Source organism: Notamacropus eugenii, chromosome 5 (assembly GCF_028372415.1).
Source record: "Notamacropus eugenii isolate mMacEug1 chromosome 5, mMacEug1.pri_v2, whole genome shotgun sequence".
Lineage (NCBI taxonomy): Eukaryota > Metazoa > Chordata > Mammalia > Diprotodontia > Macropodidae > Notamacropus > Notamacropus eugenii.
In genome coordinates, this window is record NC_092876.1 from 339585015 (window position 1) to 339601585 (window position 16571).

At 40.2% G+C, this 16571-nt stretch overlaps 1 protein-coding gene and 1 long non-coding RNA gene across 2 annotated transcripts in view; both read right to left on the minus strand.

Annotated features, from left to right (window-relative positions):
* The window catches only part of KALRN (kalirin RhoGEF kinase), a 963226-nt gene that overhangs the window by 882346 nt on the left and 64309 nt on the right, over positions 1 to 16571 (minus strand). The window lies entirely within an intron of this gene.
* Positions 378 to 16571, minus strand: part of LOC140506504 (uncharacterized) — a 50920-nt gene continuing 34726 nt past the window's right edge. The window contains exon 2 of the long non-coding RNA XR_011967957.1: positions 378 to 16481. This is a non-coding gene — a long non-coding RNA (uncharacterized lncRNA). The remainder of the gene's footprint in view (positions 16482 to 16571) is intronic.

Below are 16571 nucleotides of genomic sequence, written 5' to 3' on the forward strand. Positions count from 1 at the left end.
TAGCAGCAACTGTAGCCTTTATCAAAAATACCACCTCCTCCACGGTGGAAACCTAAATTCTCTACCAAACATACCATGAACTTACCATGTATCCTGAGGCTAGACATTTTTCCTTCTTGACTTTAAGTTCCTCATTTGTTAAATTAAACCATAGGTCTCTAAGGTCCCTAAGAGCTCAAAAAAAATTTATTTTTCCAAGATAACTTTCCCAATTAATTCCATTTTTCCTCTAGCACTATGCTGGACCCAAGAGGAATAGCATTTTGGAAAGAACCCTGAACTGGGCATCAGAGGTGTCACATTCAAATCCTGACTTGGCCATGGAGCACAATACCTGTATGAACTTGGGCATGAACTTGAGCTTTCTAGGCCTCGTATTTCTTATCTATAAAATGATGGAGTTGCAATAACTTCTAAAGTTCCTTCCAGCTCTTTGTCTATGATTCCCCCTCCACTTTCTAAAGCTTTTGTAATTATTTCATTTTAATAGGTTTAGATATTGCATGTAAATTATGCTGTCTCACCATTTAGTCTAATGGTTCTCCAAAGGCTGGCACTGTATCTCTTTTAAGGGAAAAGAGGAACTGTCAGTGATTAGCTGTGTGATGCTGGTTAAGTCTTCACGCTGTTGAGTTCACATTTCCCCACCTATAAAATGAGGAGAGTAGGCTTGGTTGATATCTTAGGTCCCTCTCAGATCTAACAGTCTATGAGCCTACAAATCTAGGTCTAGACCTTTTCCTTCCTTTCTCTCTGCAGGATTGCTGGAGCTGGACAGGAAGGGGCAGGATTGACTGACTAAAAAACCCAGAAAGAAAAATCAACTCCAACCATTTCTAAGTTTCAAAGTACTTCCATTCTTCTGATGCTTCACCCCGCACAATGCCATCCCCCTATTTACAACTGTTTAAATGGTTCTGGGCCATCTCTAATTATCCTGATCGATATCTTACCACTGGATCCAGACAGCTCCAGAGGGGAAAGTGAGACTGGTGACTTTGCACAGCCCTGCCTCATTTAAATCCAATTCTCTTATGGATCATGGCATCACCTTCCTGATGTCATGGTCCTCTTTGAGAATGAAGGACAAACCACAACCACAGCTTTAAATGGTGCTTCACATACCAGGTCAGGTGGAAGCCTTGCCCAAGCTTCTTTCTGGGCAGAATATACATCTAACTGTTGGGGGAAACATCCCATCATGGTACCCAGAACTAGCCCTAAGGAAAATTGTGAAATTCATGGGAAGTCTTCCACATCCCTATATAGTACTCTTCTTTTCTCTCCCTTATCAGATGAATAACCTCCTTGCCAAGGCATCCAAGTCTACCAGTCTGCACCTTGACTATCCTGAACCTCTCACTATGGATCCCAATATCCACAACCCTGCCTTTCTTAGTTCCCCAAGCTTTCCCACCTTTGCATCTTCTTTGATGACAAAATTTGCCTACCAAACATTATATTCCAAGAATTCCAGAATCTGAGGGTTGGAGGGTACCTCAGAGGGCCTCTAGTCTAATCTGGACTAAACCAAAATCCCCTCTACAAAGGAACTATTACCTCCCTCATTCTGGGTGTTATGCTTTAAGGAATTCAATCTAAGATTTTATTGGCCCTTTGGGCAGTCATGTCACACTGTCATGTGGAACTCACAGCTAGGTTGCTTTAGAGACACTGCTAGACTGGAACCAAGAAGTCATTTGATATCACTTAATGCCTTTGCACCTTAGTTTCCTCATCTGTAAAATGGGGGAGTTGCACTTGATAACATTTAAGGTCCTTTCTAAATAAGGTCCCTCTAAATCTATAAGCCTATGATCTTGGAAGAGTTGGTTCTCTTAAATAATTTTAACGTTCTTTTTACAACTTTTTGTCATTTGTTCATTTGTTTATAAAAGCTCTTTCTTTAGAGGGAATAGCAAAGGGAAGTAAACTAGCCAGTCTCCAGTTTAGCTTATCACAGAATCTGAATCAATAAATCTGAAGTAATGAGAATTTATCTATTGGATAGGGAAGATAAAGGCATTTCTGTCACTGAAGGCAATTCTAGGAAGACTAAGAGGTCAACAGAAGGCCTGCTGCTGTGACCAAATAACCACTGCTTCGTCCTCCATGCCTCTCTTCCACATAGCTCTATGAGGTTCAAGCTCATAGTTAATTTCCCCCTAGAACACCTGGGCTCAAGTCCTGATCCTGCCAACATCACATAACTTCTCTTAGTCTCAGTTTCCTTGCCTGTAAAAAGGGAATAATAATATTTATACATGGTAGGCTGGTTGTTGTCCTTCATTCTCGAAGATGACCAAAATGACATCATTATATTGCAGCCAAGTTCCAGTGTGTTTAACTGTGGCTGATCAGACCAATAAGAGCTCAGAATGTTCTACCACAGGTTGGGCACAGATAGTCCATGTGAACATTTAGGGTGGATTCTCTATATTTGCATATCATATATATACATACATCATAATACATAGTAGACACTTAATGAATGAATTAATTTCCAATATGGAAAATAAGTCAAACTTAACTGGACCCTTCCTCTCACTCACACATATTGGAAACTCCAAGTAAGATTCAATCATGAAAACCTCTTGACTATTTCCACCTGAACCAAGTATATAAACCTAAGCCCCAAGGGAAAGTGAAGTCCAGAGGATCTATTGGAGCAGCCATAAAACTAAATATGTCATTCTCCCTCAAAGACCAAGAAACAATAGGCCTTAAAAGGGTTTTTGGTTTGTTCACTTATATCCAACACTGTGACCCCATTTCGGGTTCTCTTGGCAAAGATACTGGAGTGCTTTGCCATTTCATTTCCTTCTCCACCTCATTTGGCAGATGAGGAAACTGAGGCAAACAGGGTGAAGTGATTTGCCCAGACTCACAGAGATGGCTAGTGTCCGAAGCTGGATTGAACTCGCAAAGATGAATCTCCCTAACTCCAGCTCCAGCACTCTATTCAATGTACCACCTCACTGTCCATCTAAAAGGGGTGTGCACGCAATAGACCTCAGAAAGCTTCAGGTCAGACATTACCTTGGCAATAAGTAGGCACCAAAGACAATAATTGGTGCTTCACCTCTAACCTCCAAACCTTTTTTGTTGTTCAGTTGTGCCATATTGTTTCAGGCATGTCCAATTTTGTGTGACCTCATTTGGAGTTTTCTTGGCAAAGATACTTCAGTGGTTTGCTATTTCCTTTTCCAGCTCATTTTACAGATGAGGAAACTGAGGCAAGTAGGGTTAAGTGACTTGCTCAGGATCACAGAGCTAATAAGTATTTGAAGTCAGGTCTTCCTGACTCCAGGCCTGGAGCTCTGCTTCTTCATACCCTTTCTAGAGAGCCTGGAATGGGAAACAATAACAGAGATGCCACAAGTCATTTTAAAATCCAGCTCACCTGAATTGCCTAGCTGCCTGTCCAAGGGTACTGTAGGAGTGATCTCATGTCCCAGTTATAATCCTGGGATCTGAGTATGAAAAAAGAGATTACTAATCATCTATTCCAACCTTCCTCCTTATTCAGAAACCTCCTCCACAACTTCTCAGAGACTGTGTGTCTCCTTGAATATGTCTAGTGATAGGGAACTTACCATTTCACAAAGCAATCTCATCCAGATAGTTGGCTAGGAAGTTTTTCCTTATATTGCATTGAAATACACTTCTGACATTTCCACCTATTGGTCTTGCTCCAAAGCAGCACAGAGAAAGACTATTACCTCTTCCACATCATCCTTCAAGACATCTGAAGACAGCTTTCACTGCAGAAATGGTCCTGGATAGGAGGAAGCAGACTAGTGGGAGCCCTCAGTTCAAAGAATCACAGAATCCTAGAATTAGAAGAAACCTTCCCTAAAGCATGAATCTTCAACAGGCACAGCTCTGTCACTAATTAGCTATGATGGCTCTGGAGTAGAGAGTGAGGCTGGTAACTTTGCACAGCCCTGCCTCCCTTAAATCCAATTCACTTGTAAGTCATGGTATCACCTCGATGCCATAATCCTCTTGGAGAACAAACTATAAGAACAATGATATTTTGGGCAAACTATTCTTCTTCCTTGGGCCTTAGTTTCCTCATCTATAAAAGGAAGGATTTGGGCCCATTTTATAATCCACAGGTCAGAAAACTCCCAGATAATTCTAATCCCTTCTTTTCTTCCATTTCTTCCTCCCACTCTCATCTGTGACAAGGGTTTTAGCAGGGATTCTTGACTTTGGATTCACAGACAGACTTCAGAGTTCATGAAGTTGGATGAGGAAAAAAATTACATCTTCATTTTCACTTGCTTTTAAGTAAAATTTAGCATTTTCCTCCAATTATTTAAAAAAATTCTGAGAAAGCGTTTACCTGACTGCTAAAGGGGTCCACGACACGTGCCCTCAGAAGATTAAAGACCATAGTAGTTAGGGTCAGAAAAAACCTGAAAGGTCATCTAGTCAGAAACCCTTCTCATGGAATTCCTAGGAGATGGTCTTCCAGTTACAAAACACTTTTTATAGGTTTATAGGACCAAAGTAATTAAAATTTCAGAATGAACTTTAAGGGTCCACTAGTCCAATCTCTTTTTATAGGCTTCCTATGAAATTATCTCCCAGTTAGAAAATCCTTTATTATATATTTATTATTATGTCAGTTTACAAGTTACAAGTTTCGGAGTTCATGTTTTACTAGACATGAACTCCAAAACTTGTAACTTTTGCGGATGGCTTCTGACCTATAAAGTTTCTCATACAGACTCTTGGTTTTATATATATATATGTGAGGTGAAGGAAGCTAGAAGGAGCAGATCATGGTAGAGACAGGCAGTCTTATCACCACTCCCTCTTTAAATGGAGGATAAGCTGTTGGCAGCCTGGTGGTGAGAGGGTGTGGGGGCAGGAGGGAAGCATCTGAAAAGAGGAGCAGCAGGTACTACAGATGCTTCCCCAAAGACAGCTGCAGAGAGGAGGCATTGAACATCTGGGCCCAGGGTAGGGGTGAGCTCAGGCTTCGGCCCAGGTCCAGTCTATCATGCCCAGCTTTACTAAAGGCTTCAGTGCATACTGATCAGGAGTCCTACGCTCCTCCCAGTTCTTGTGCATTCTCCGTTAATTTGGGAGGTCCCCAGAAAACCCCAGAACTGCACGTGTTGTAACTAAAAACACTGTACATAAACAAAGCCAGCCCCTTGGCTCCCTCAGGGAGTAATTGTCTAAGAATGCTTCTTTTCTTTCGGTTTGGTGAAGGAAGGGGAGACAGATGCACCAAGACCACGCGGAGCTCATCTTGAAAGCATTAATTTTTCCAAACACTGGTGTGCGGCTTGGGCGAATTTTCAGAGCATCAGGAAGCAGCTGGGGAGCAGTCCTGACTTCCAGCCTTGTGTCAGAGCCTCTGCTTGCATGGAACGTCCATGGTATAAAGCAGAAGTTAGTGGAAGGAGCATTGGACCAGGAAATAAGGAAAGCTGAGTTTTAGTCCTGACTGCCACCAACTGACCATGTGACCTTGGACAAATCATGCTCCCTGCCTTCCTGCTCCAGTATCTTTGTCACATCATTTGCTGTGCTTAGACTATCCTTCCCTCCTCAACCTCTGCCCCACATCCTTCCACTCCTCCACCATTGAAATCTCATCCTTCTTTTTAAAAAAAGTTTTTAATTTACTGATAAACTTTGTTTTTATGCAATAGAATACTTCCTAGCAAATATTCAAATAAACTCCTTACAAATATATTTCTTTTGTTTGTCTGTTTGTTTGTTTTTTGAGGCAATCAGGGTTAAAAGGCTTGTCCAGGGTCAGACAGCTAGTGTCTAAGGCCAGATTTGAATTCAGGTCCTCCTGACTTCAGGGTCTATGCACTATCCTATTTCCTCTTTTTTTTCAGCTTGTTTTGTCTGTCAATCAACAAGTTGTCAGTCACCACACATTTATTTCACTCTTACTGTGTGCCAGGCACTGGGCTAAGCACTGAAGATACAAGAAACAGTAAAAACTGTCCCTTCTATCAAGGGACTCACATTCTAATGGAGGAGACACCAGGTAAATAAATACAAGATACACACTAAGTATATTAGAGGGGAGGGTATCTAGCAGTTGGGATGATAGGGAAAGACATTCAGAAGGTAGGATTTAAGCTGATATTTGAATGAAGCCAGGAGGCAAAAATAAGGAGGGAGAGCATTCCAGGCATGGAGGACAGTCTGAAAAGAGGCACAGAGACAGAAAATGACAGTACAAGCATACTAATTCATGTGGATCATAGATTGAATGGAAAAGGGTAAAATGTAAGAAGAATGGACAGGTAGGAAGAGGCCAAGATATGAAGAATTATGAAGAAAAGGCAGAGGAAAACTAGCACAGGCAAATTCTTATCTTCTTTATCTAGTAGATTGTGTGACTCTCTTGCCAAGGTGAACCAGAGTTCCTCCTTTACAGTGTGCTGAGGTGCCTGGGGCTACAGCATCCTTGCACTTGGTCCCTCCACTGAGGATGCTTAGAGCTATTAACCATGGAATATTAGGGCTAAAAGGGGACTTGAGGTTCATCGAGTCCAACTGCCTTATTTTACAGATGTCCTGGTTTTCAGGGAAGAAAAGGGAAGACATTAGGGTCTGTAAACTATAGGTTGGTGAATTTAGATTGCATTCCTGGCAAAATCCTAGAACGTGTTGTTGACGGGGTGGTGTGTAAGCAATTAAGGAAGGAAGTGGTGCCAAAGAGTTTATATTTGATGTTGAAGGTAATAGACAGCTCCTGGAGCACACTGAGTAGGGAGGAGGAAGGAATAGACATGGTCACACCTAACTTTGACACCGCAGTAATAATATTGACCATTATATCTCATCAGAAATTTGGGTCCTCCACAAGCTGACTTTATTTACGTTGTTGTCCTCATTGTATACGTTGTTGTTTGGCTCTGCTTTCCTCAATCCATGTCACCTTACAGAAGCCTTCCCATGCTTCATTGAGTTCCTCCTATTTACCATTCTTTACGTTGCAGTGATATTCCATTATATTCCTATAACATAATTTGTTCAGCCAGTCCTCACTCACTGGGCACAGATTTTGTTTTAAGCTGTTTATTATCACAAGTAATGCTACCATGAACTTTTTTGTACATGTGGCCCTCTTCTTGATGTCAGCACCTTCTTGGGCCTAAGTAGTGGAATCTCTGAGTTCAAGGGGTATAAATAATCTAGATACCTTGCTACACATGGTTTTCCAGAATAGTTGAAATAATCCACAGCTTGGCTAGTGATGAATTAATGTGCCAATCTTCCCACAGCTCTTCCAACAATGGGTCTTACCGTGTCTGCCAGTTTGATGGGTGTGGGATGTTACTTTAATCTACCTATCATTCAAAGCTCAGCTCAAAAGCCACCTCTTTCATGAAGTTCCCTTAATACCTTTTGCCTGTGAACTCTCATAGCACTTTGTTCATACTTTTCTTAGATATTCTTTGTATATCTGTTCACGTATCTAATATTACCTACTAGACTAAAAGCTCATGAAAGTTAAGTCCCCATCTTATTCCTCTTTACATATTCCTTAGCACTATAGAAATAGTAAGTGCTAAGTAAATGTATATGAAAGCTAAAAATGAATCTCTTCGAACTGTAAGGACCCCAATTTCATAATATCTCTGAATCTAATTTACAAGAGACCTCAGAAGCAACTGTCAAACCCTGAGTAAGAATCATTCTATATCACTGACAAATGGTCATCCAACCACTCACTGATAGAAGATTTTCATTAATGGGTGAATGCATAATATGGAGTAAAAGTTCTCCTTTTTTCTATATCCATTTGTTTCTATGTCTGTATTGTGAGGTCAAGTAGTACAAATTTCATGCTAGGTGAATATTGTTATCAATTCCCCCCCCCCCAAATATTCTCTTCTCCCTGTTAAATATCCCCAGATCCTTTGGTTGGTATTTTTAGGGAATGGTCATGGGGAATCATAGATTTAGAGTTGGAAGGTACCTCAGAGGCCATCGAGCCCAACTTTACACATGAGGAATTTGAGATTAAGTGACTTGCCCAAGATCACATAGGTAGCAAGAGTCAGAGGCAAGGATCCCTTCCAGAGCCCATGTTCTTTCCAATGTACCCTACCATCCCCCAATCATTCTACTAGTTAACTGCTGGGCAGTCTCCATCTTATCACTGTTTATCCTAAAACATGGTGTCCAGAACTGAACACAATACTCAGAGGGGAGTCCAGACAGAATATAAAAAAAGAAGACTAGTGGCCCCCTTGTCTAGGATGTTTTTAATGCAGCTCAGAAGAGCAGTAACTCTTCTGATTTCCATATTACTCATTTTAAGTCTGCATTCCACTAAAGCCTAAATATTTTTCAACGCCAACTGTAATCTAATCACATTTATCTAACTTTTTTCTTTCTTTATTAGTTTATTTATTTTTAGTTTTCAACATTCACTTCCATAAGTTTTAAATTTTCTCCCCCTCCCTTCCCAAGACAACCTGCAATCTGATATAGGCTCCACAGATATATTCCTATTAAACATATTTTCACATTAGTCATGATGTATAGAAGAATTAGAATAAATGGGATATTTATCTAACTTTTAAAGTAGATTTTTGTAATCCAGTGGAACTCTATGACCACATCACATGAATATCAATTGAAGAAACTGGGAAGTTTAGCAGTGAGGGGAAAAAAAAGAGTAAGGGGGGGAAGAGAAGCATTACATTATTTTTCATCAGAATTATGATTGATGCAGCTCCTAATGATAAAAATCCCTCTATCAATGCAAATCAGTACTTTTTCTGAAATGTATACTCTTAGAGAGTGCCTGGCTTAGAGTTGGTTGACAGGCTAAGTGACTTGTCCAGGGTCACAAAGTCAGTATGTCAGGGCTTCCTGACTCCTAGTTTCCTAACCATTATCCCATGCTGCACGTTACATTTATCCCTACCAAATTTCATTTTATTAAATTAAGCTTACTTTTCCAGCCTATTGAAATCTTAGATTCCCCAACTCTGCCTTTCAGTGTGTTAGCTCTCCCTCCCAGATTTATGTTTCCTGCAAATATAAGTATGCCATTTAAGTCACTGATAAAAATTCTGATCTGAACAAAGCCATGGACAGCTCCATGTCCTCTAGAGAACACTCCCCAAGTTAACACTGCTCTATTAATGACAATGTTTTGGATTTAGTTATTAAAACAGTTCTGAATCTATCATCTAGCCCAAACCTCTCTATCTTATCCAGAGGGATAGCTGTCAAAAGCTTTGAGATACTGTCAAACACTTTTGGGAAATCTAGGTAAATGATATCTTCAGCAGTCCCTTTATCAGTTTAGTTACACTGTCAAAGGAAATGAAGTTAATCTGGTCTAATGTGTTTTTAATGAAACCATGAGGTCTCTTACTGATCACCATGTCTTTCCTTAATTGTATACAAATCACCCCTTCAAAAATATGTTGGACAACTTTGCCAGGAATCAGTCAAGTTCATTAACCTACATTTTTATAGGCTCTACCCTCTTCCCTGTTTTCTGAAAATCAGGACATCTTTGATTTAGGCTAGATGAGCCCTAAGTCCCCTTATAACTTGAATATTTCATGGTACATGACTCTCAATGTCTTCAGCGGAAGGACCAAGTGCAAAGCCACTTCAGACTCAGATGCCTCGGCACAGTGTAGAGAAGGAATCCTGGATAACACTTGCAAGAGTGCTCCAGTCTAGTAGACAAAGAAGACAAGAAGCTGGCTTTCTTGGGTTTCCTGTACTTTTCTAAAGTGGAATGAAAGGAAACACAACCAATAGGCAGTCTTTTGAGCACATTTTTAACTCAGACTGTGTAAGGGCAGCACACAACGTTTTGCACCAATGGAAATCAAGATAATTCTACTATTCTTTTTCCTTACTTCCATGAAAATATAGGCCTCCAAAGTGGAAGGCACAGCAGTAAATATCAAAGGGGTCACTTCTTCCTTTGTCAGCCAAGCATACTCTGGAGTAAAGTCAAGAACCTTGGGTTACATCTTAAAGGTTCTAGGTTCTTTGTTGTTGGGTCATTTCAGTATTTGTGACTCTACTTGGGGTTTACTTGGTAAAGATACTAGAGTGATTTGCATTTCCTTCTTCAGATCATTTTACAAATAAAGAACTGAGGTAAACAGGGTTAAGTGATTTATCCAGGGTCACACATCTAGCAAATGTCTAAGGCCAGATTTGAACTCATGAAGTAGAATGTTCTTGATTCCAAGTCCAATGCTTTATCCATTGTGCCACCCAGCTGCCCACTACCTGTCTAGTGATACAATGATGAGTCTAGTCATTATATTCCTCTGTGACTTTCGGTAACTCACATTCCACCATTAGGTCTCAGTTTTCTCATCAATAAAATAAGGAGAAATGAACCAGATCAGCTCCAAGATTCCTTCATTTCTAACAGTTTATGGATTTCCTGCTGAAGTGTCGGAGATGGACATACTTCTACTCATACTCATATTCTGTGATTGTTGATGCATTCATAACCATATTTTGATCAGTTAACCTAAAGTTAAGAAATCCAAAGGTGGATGAATTTTTCACCCTTTGTCTTCCTGAAACTGTGATCCCCAACCACTATGTTGCTATCTATGGTCTATCTGAATGTCATAAGCGATAGCATTTCAAACTGGTTGCCATCTACTCCAGTTGAATAATTATGCATTAAGTGCCTGCTATAGGTAAGGCATCATGCTGAATACTAGAGTACAAAGAGAAAAAAACAAGCACCAAAAAAAAAGATGATTCTTGCCCTCCAAGAACTTGTATTCTATTGGAATCACCAACATCCTTGACTCTAATTTCTAAGAATTCTCATTGCAAAGCAATATCCTCTGCCCACCCCCCTTAGCTCTTTTCAGAAACTTTATACACACACACGCACGCACATGCACACACACACACACAAAGGATTTAGTCTTTCCATTCATCCTTGCTCTGTCTCCAAAGCTCTTGTGAGCATGAGGCCTGGGTTAACTTAATGTAGGTCTTCCTCACAAAAAAGGCTGGAGTACCTGAGGGTAAAGACTCCCTTAGGACCACAGGACTTCAAGATACCCTCCTTCTGAGGCCATATGGAGAAATGATTTGTTAAATACAGGCTTAGCAAGGGAGGGAATAAACTTATTTATATATAAATAATATATATTTATTATATATATTAAACTATATATGTACATATATATATAAACACTTATGTAGTACAACTACATATCAGGCACTGTACTAAACAATTTTTACACATATCTCATTTGCTCCTCACAACAATTCTGGGGGAGTAGGTGCTATTATTAACCCTATGTTTACTCTTGGGAAAATTGAGGTAGACAGAGGTTAAATGACTTGGCCAGAAGCTAGTAAGTGTCCAAGGTCACATTTGAACTCAGGTCTTCCTGACTCCGAGACCAGAGCTCTATCCACTATACCATCAGCTTCCTCTTACAAGGCAAGAATATGGTACCATTTAAGGGCAGCTAGGTGGTGCAGTGAATAGAGCACCAGTGTAAGAGTCAGGAGGACCTGAGTTCAAATCTCACCTCAGACACTTGATACTCACCAGCTGTGTGACCTTGGGCAAGTCACTTAACCCCAATTGCCTCATCCTGGGTTATCTCCAGTCATCCTGATGAATATCTGGTCACTAGATTCAGATGGTTCTGGAGGAGAAGTGAGGCTAGTGACCTGCAGAGCCCTCACTCAAAACAAAGTCAGGTACAAGTCATGTCATTATTTCTCTGATGGCATGGTCTTCTTTGGCAACAAAGGACGAACACACCATGGTGCCACTGAATCATTAGAGAAAGATCGAGACAGAGACATAAACTAAGACAGAGATTTTTATTTGGTGCTTACTATGTACCAGGCACTGTGTTTTGCATTGGGGATACTAACATAAGGAAAATAATTCCTTCCCTCAAGCTTATACTCTAATGGGAGAAGACAGCATAAAAAGGGGAGCTGGAAAGGGTAAGAGATGGTACATATATGGGGGCATGTTGTAAAGATGTCTGGAAAGTGACATGGAGGCTTTTTTCCATTCAATATAAAGTTGAAAGCTCATCTCTCTAATCCTAACATCCTAGAAGTCTTCAATCATTGGACCCAAGGAGGATGTAAGGAGGGAGCCTGCTGTGTCATCTTGGGCAAATCACTTAACTCCCTTAGCCTCAGCTTCCTCATATGTAAAATGGGAATAATAGTAATTGCACTACCTACCTGTTGGGGTTGTCATGAGGAAAGTATAAAAATAGGTTATGATTTATTAGAAAATCCATAAGCCAGAGTCCTAGAAGATACTCTAGAGGTTATCTAGTATAATCTTCTCATCTTCCAGGTGAACAAATAGAGGCTCAGAGAAGGGAGGCAATTTGCCCAAGTTAATAAAGATGAGAAACAGCTGAGCTGGAATTAAAATTCCGGCCTTCTGATTCCAAATCTGGTGGTCTTTGAAATATGCAATATTATTTTTATTGTTATTATAATCATTGGTAAGATAAGGAAGGTGGACTGGATTATCTCTAAGCTCCCTCAAGTTCTAAAATTCTCTGACTCTGTGGTCCTAAGAGTACCTTCTATCCAAGCATTTTTTTCTTGTTGTTGAGTTGTTTTTAGTCATGTCTGACTCTTGGTGACCCCATTTGGGGTTTTCTTGGCAAATGGGTGTGTGTGTGTGTGTGTGTGTGTGTGTGTTAGATGCAGAAATCAATCCAATCTTGGTTAAATCAGTAATCTAATCTTTTCTCAATGTTCAGGGTTGAAACATCACCAATACAAGGATAGAAAACATGGCCATTCATGTATTTCTTATTACTTCTTCTATCTCTTGTTTTTCTGCTTTATACAGAGCTTTGATTTAGGGACTGCTCAGGTAAGGGTGGGAGACAGTTAAAAAAAGTTTTCTGGACAACCAGGTGTTTTAAGTAGTGTCAATACTAATGATAGAGCCACTTATATTACCTGGAGGGCACTGGCCTTGTCTTGGCCACAAGAACAAGAATTCCCTGTTAATGAGGTGCATGGTTTTCTCTATCTCACCAAGGCTGGAAGTACAGAGGTTCATCACAGTCCTGATACCAATACTAATCAGCTTTGAGGCTCTGACCTGCTTCATTTCTGACCTAATCCAGTCTGCCCCTCTTAAAGCCACTTGGTGGCCCTCTGTTCCAAGAGGCTCACCAGAGTGATGCCAGACAGTGCAGACAACCCAAACAGGTTAGCCCACAGCAGTTCAGAACTCTGGAATTCAAGCTAACCACCAGTCTTGACTTCTTAAGAACCAGGAACTACAGGCATGTGCCACCTGGCCTGGCATCAAAAAAGCATTTTAAAGAAACTCAAGGCATTAAAGGAGATTTTACTTGTCTCTGTGTTACTCTCAATGTCTCTCTTTTTCTCTGTCTCTCTGTCTCTCTCTCTTCCCTCTTCCCTCTCCCCCCAGCCAAATAAATGTCAGCCATTGGGCTTTGGAGAAGATCTATTTGGATGCAGTTTTGCCAAAAACCTCCAAAAGCTCAGACTCACAGAAAAAATAAAGAAACAATTTCTACTTATAGCAAGAAAAAAGCTGAAGCAACTTTTCCCTTGGAGATTACATCATAGGGACCTGAGGTTATGTTTTCCATCCCAATTTCTCAAAAAAAGTGAAAGAAAGAGAAATCATGTAGGAATTTTTCCTCAATGAAAAACATGAGTACATCCGCTTTGGCCCAGCATAGTAGCACAAAGGATATCAAGTGCTTTCTCTACAACAACCTGGTGAAGTAGGTAACATACAGATTATTATTCCCATTTTATAGATGAGTAAAATGAATTTCAGAGGGATGAAGTAGCTTGCCCAACGACACACAGCCAGTAAATATGTCAAACCCAGGTTGTCTCACTCCAAAACTCAGAAGCGCCCTTTCCACTACCCTGTACTGGCTCTCCTCTCTCTCTGGCCATCTATGACACTCTACTCCCATAAACACATGTATTCAGAATCACAAATGAAAAGAGAAGGGGAATTACTGAATAACCACAGAGAACAGTGCAGTTGGGGACACTCCCATCCAAACATCTGCACTGCTGAGGAATATTCTTAGAGCAGGCCAGGACTGCCACCATCAGGGAGGGGTATAGTAAAAAATCAATGATCCACATATGGACTCCCCATCTGCTACATGTGATGTAATGTATTCCAAAACAAAATAAAAATAATTATTCTCTTCCCAGAACCATCACCACAATGGGGCATTTGAGGCCATCACCCAATATGGAGAGAATTGGTCCCCAAATGGAACTACTAGCTCCTCTTTCTCTTCTTGTCTCTCCTTTCCAAGCAGTCAATCCTAGTTATTTACAAAGTGTGTAGGGCAACTCTAAGAATACATCTGAGGAGTAGGTAGTGTTCATAGCTATTTCATCATTTCAGTAGTAGAAGCTAACATTCTATGCCCCCAGACTACTGCCTGGGGTCTTCTTCTTATATTGAATTAGCTGAGAGAAAGAGAGGAGAAGGAGGATGTATCTAATATCCCCTATCTTAGTAGGTGATGGAGCTACCAATTATCGGAGGCCTCTGAATCATGGAAGAACAACCATAAAACCACCCATGGCTAACTTGACTCTGATGGACAGTTCATCTAGCCAGTGACATTGGTAGAAAGGGAGCAAGAGAGTCATCCTCACCTACATTTTTGTTTGGCATTCCTCCCCTGCACAGGGATTTTAATAGTACTAAATACCTACACATGCCCCACATCTATCCCATTATTCTCTTGGATACCTTAAAAGAAAATGTAAAGAAAAAGGAAACGCAGCAACTCAAAGTCAACAATAGAAATTGTCTTTTTGTTGAGTGAGCCATAGTGTTTTTGTGTGCATATCTGAGAGCACATATGCATGAATATATACAAATGTATAATAAACATTAAAGCCTCAAATAGGAGCTATTTTGAATGATTTATTCTATATTTGTAAAAGCCCATGAAGATCATATTTGCATAAATTGACCTCTTTTCCCTTTGTGATTGTATTACTAGGTTGGGCAATCAGGGAATAGTGCAATTGGCTTAAATAGTTTGATTTTAGCAAAATTTGTGGGGGAAAAATTTCCTATGAGATTTTTGTGGATAAGAGGATGAAATATGGTACAGCAAAATGAATTCTAAGGTGCTTGAATCACCATTCAGCAATCATGCATTTCACACACACCTGTTACATACAAGCATCATGGTAGGCAATGGGATATATAAACAGCTACTCTGCTTTCAAGAAACCAATTAAGAGAAGCAAGGGCAAGTGTGTGTGTGTCACACAAAAGTGTGATACAAGAGAAAGTATGATAAGTCCAAAAACAAGTCAAAACTAAGAATTGTGAGAAATTTTAAAAGAAAACTAACACATTCCAACAGAGTGGGAATTCTCCAAAGAGTGCCCATTGATGACTCTGGGTCAACTAAGAAGGGCATGTCCAACAGAGCGCCACATGACTCAGTGATTCTGTCTAGTCCAATGATTATGTCAATGACTTGGATGAAGACATAAGAAAGTGCATGTAGGAAATCCAGAAAAGGCCCAAATTTGGGAAGGAGAAAAATTTCAGAATCTCAGAACTGGTAGGTCCAACTCTTACCTTTATTAGGAATCTCCTCTATAATATCCCCAACATGTGGTCTTTGGACTTCTGACTGAACACCTCTGGTAATGGGAAACTCACTACATCTCAAATCAGTCCATTCCTCTTTTGGACCATTCTAATTGCTAGAACTGTTTCCTTATATGGAGCTGAAAACTGTCCTTCTTCCACCATCACTTCTAGTTCTTTCTTCTGGGACCAAGCAAAACAAGCCTAATCCCTCTTCCACATGACAGACCTTCAAATATCTCAAGGCAGACATCATGGGCACTCCCCCTGAAAACCGCCAAGTCTTCATTTCTCCAGGCTAACCATCCTGAGTTACTTCAACTAATTCTCAAATGGCAGAGTTTCAAATCCACTCACCATCCTAGTTACTCTCTTCTGAATGCAGTCCAGCTTGTTAATGTCCTTCCTAAAATGCAGTACCCAGAACTAAACACAATACTGTACTCCAGATGTAGTCTGACTGAGGAAGAGCACAGAGAGACTCTTTTTGGAGTCTGTACTTCTGTTAAAAGCAGATGAAGATCAAGCCATCTTTTCTGGCGTCCATATCACACTGCTGACTCATATTAAGTTTTCAGGCCAAGAAAACCCGCAGGCCAAAATAAAGATTCAAAATTATCTCAGTAGACCAGGTGGCTTGGCTGCAACCAACAAGACCAATTATACAAGAACAGAAATGTAAAGTTTTCATGAAATATCATACAATCAATTATACGAGTATAAGATAAGGGAGTCCTATCTTTTCAAGGATATGGGAAAAAAAAAATCTACATTTTTTTTGGTGGACCAACTGTGTAATGTGGCCCAACACTGGGAGATGGCTAAATAAAAATTTCATTCTAAGCTGGACCTGTCATTTCATCACTGTACAGAACTCTGATTCAGTCCCTTCCCTTTAACTTACAGTCTTTAGAGAGGAGACATGGGCAAAATGAAAGAC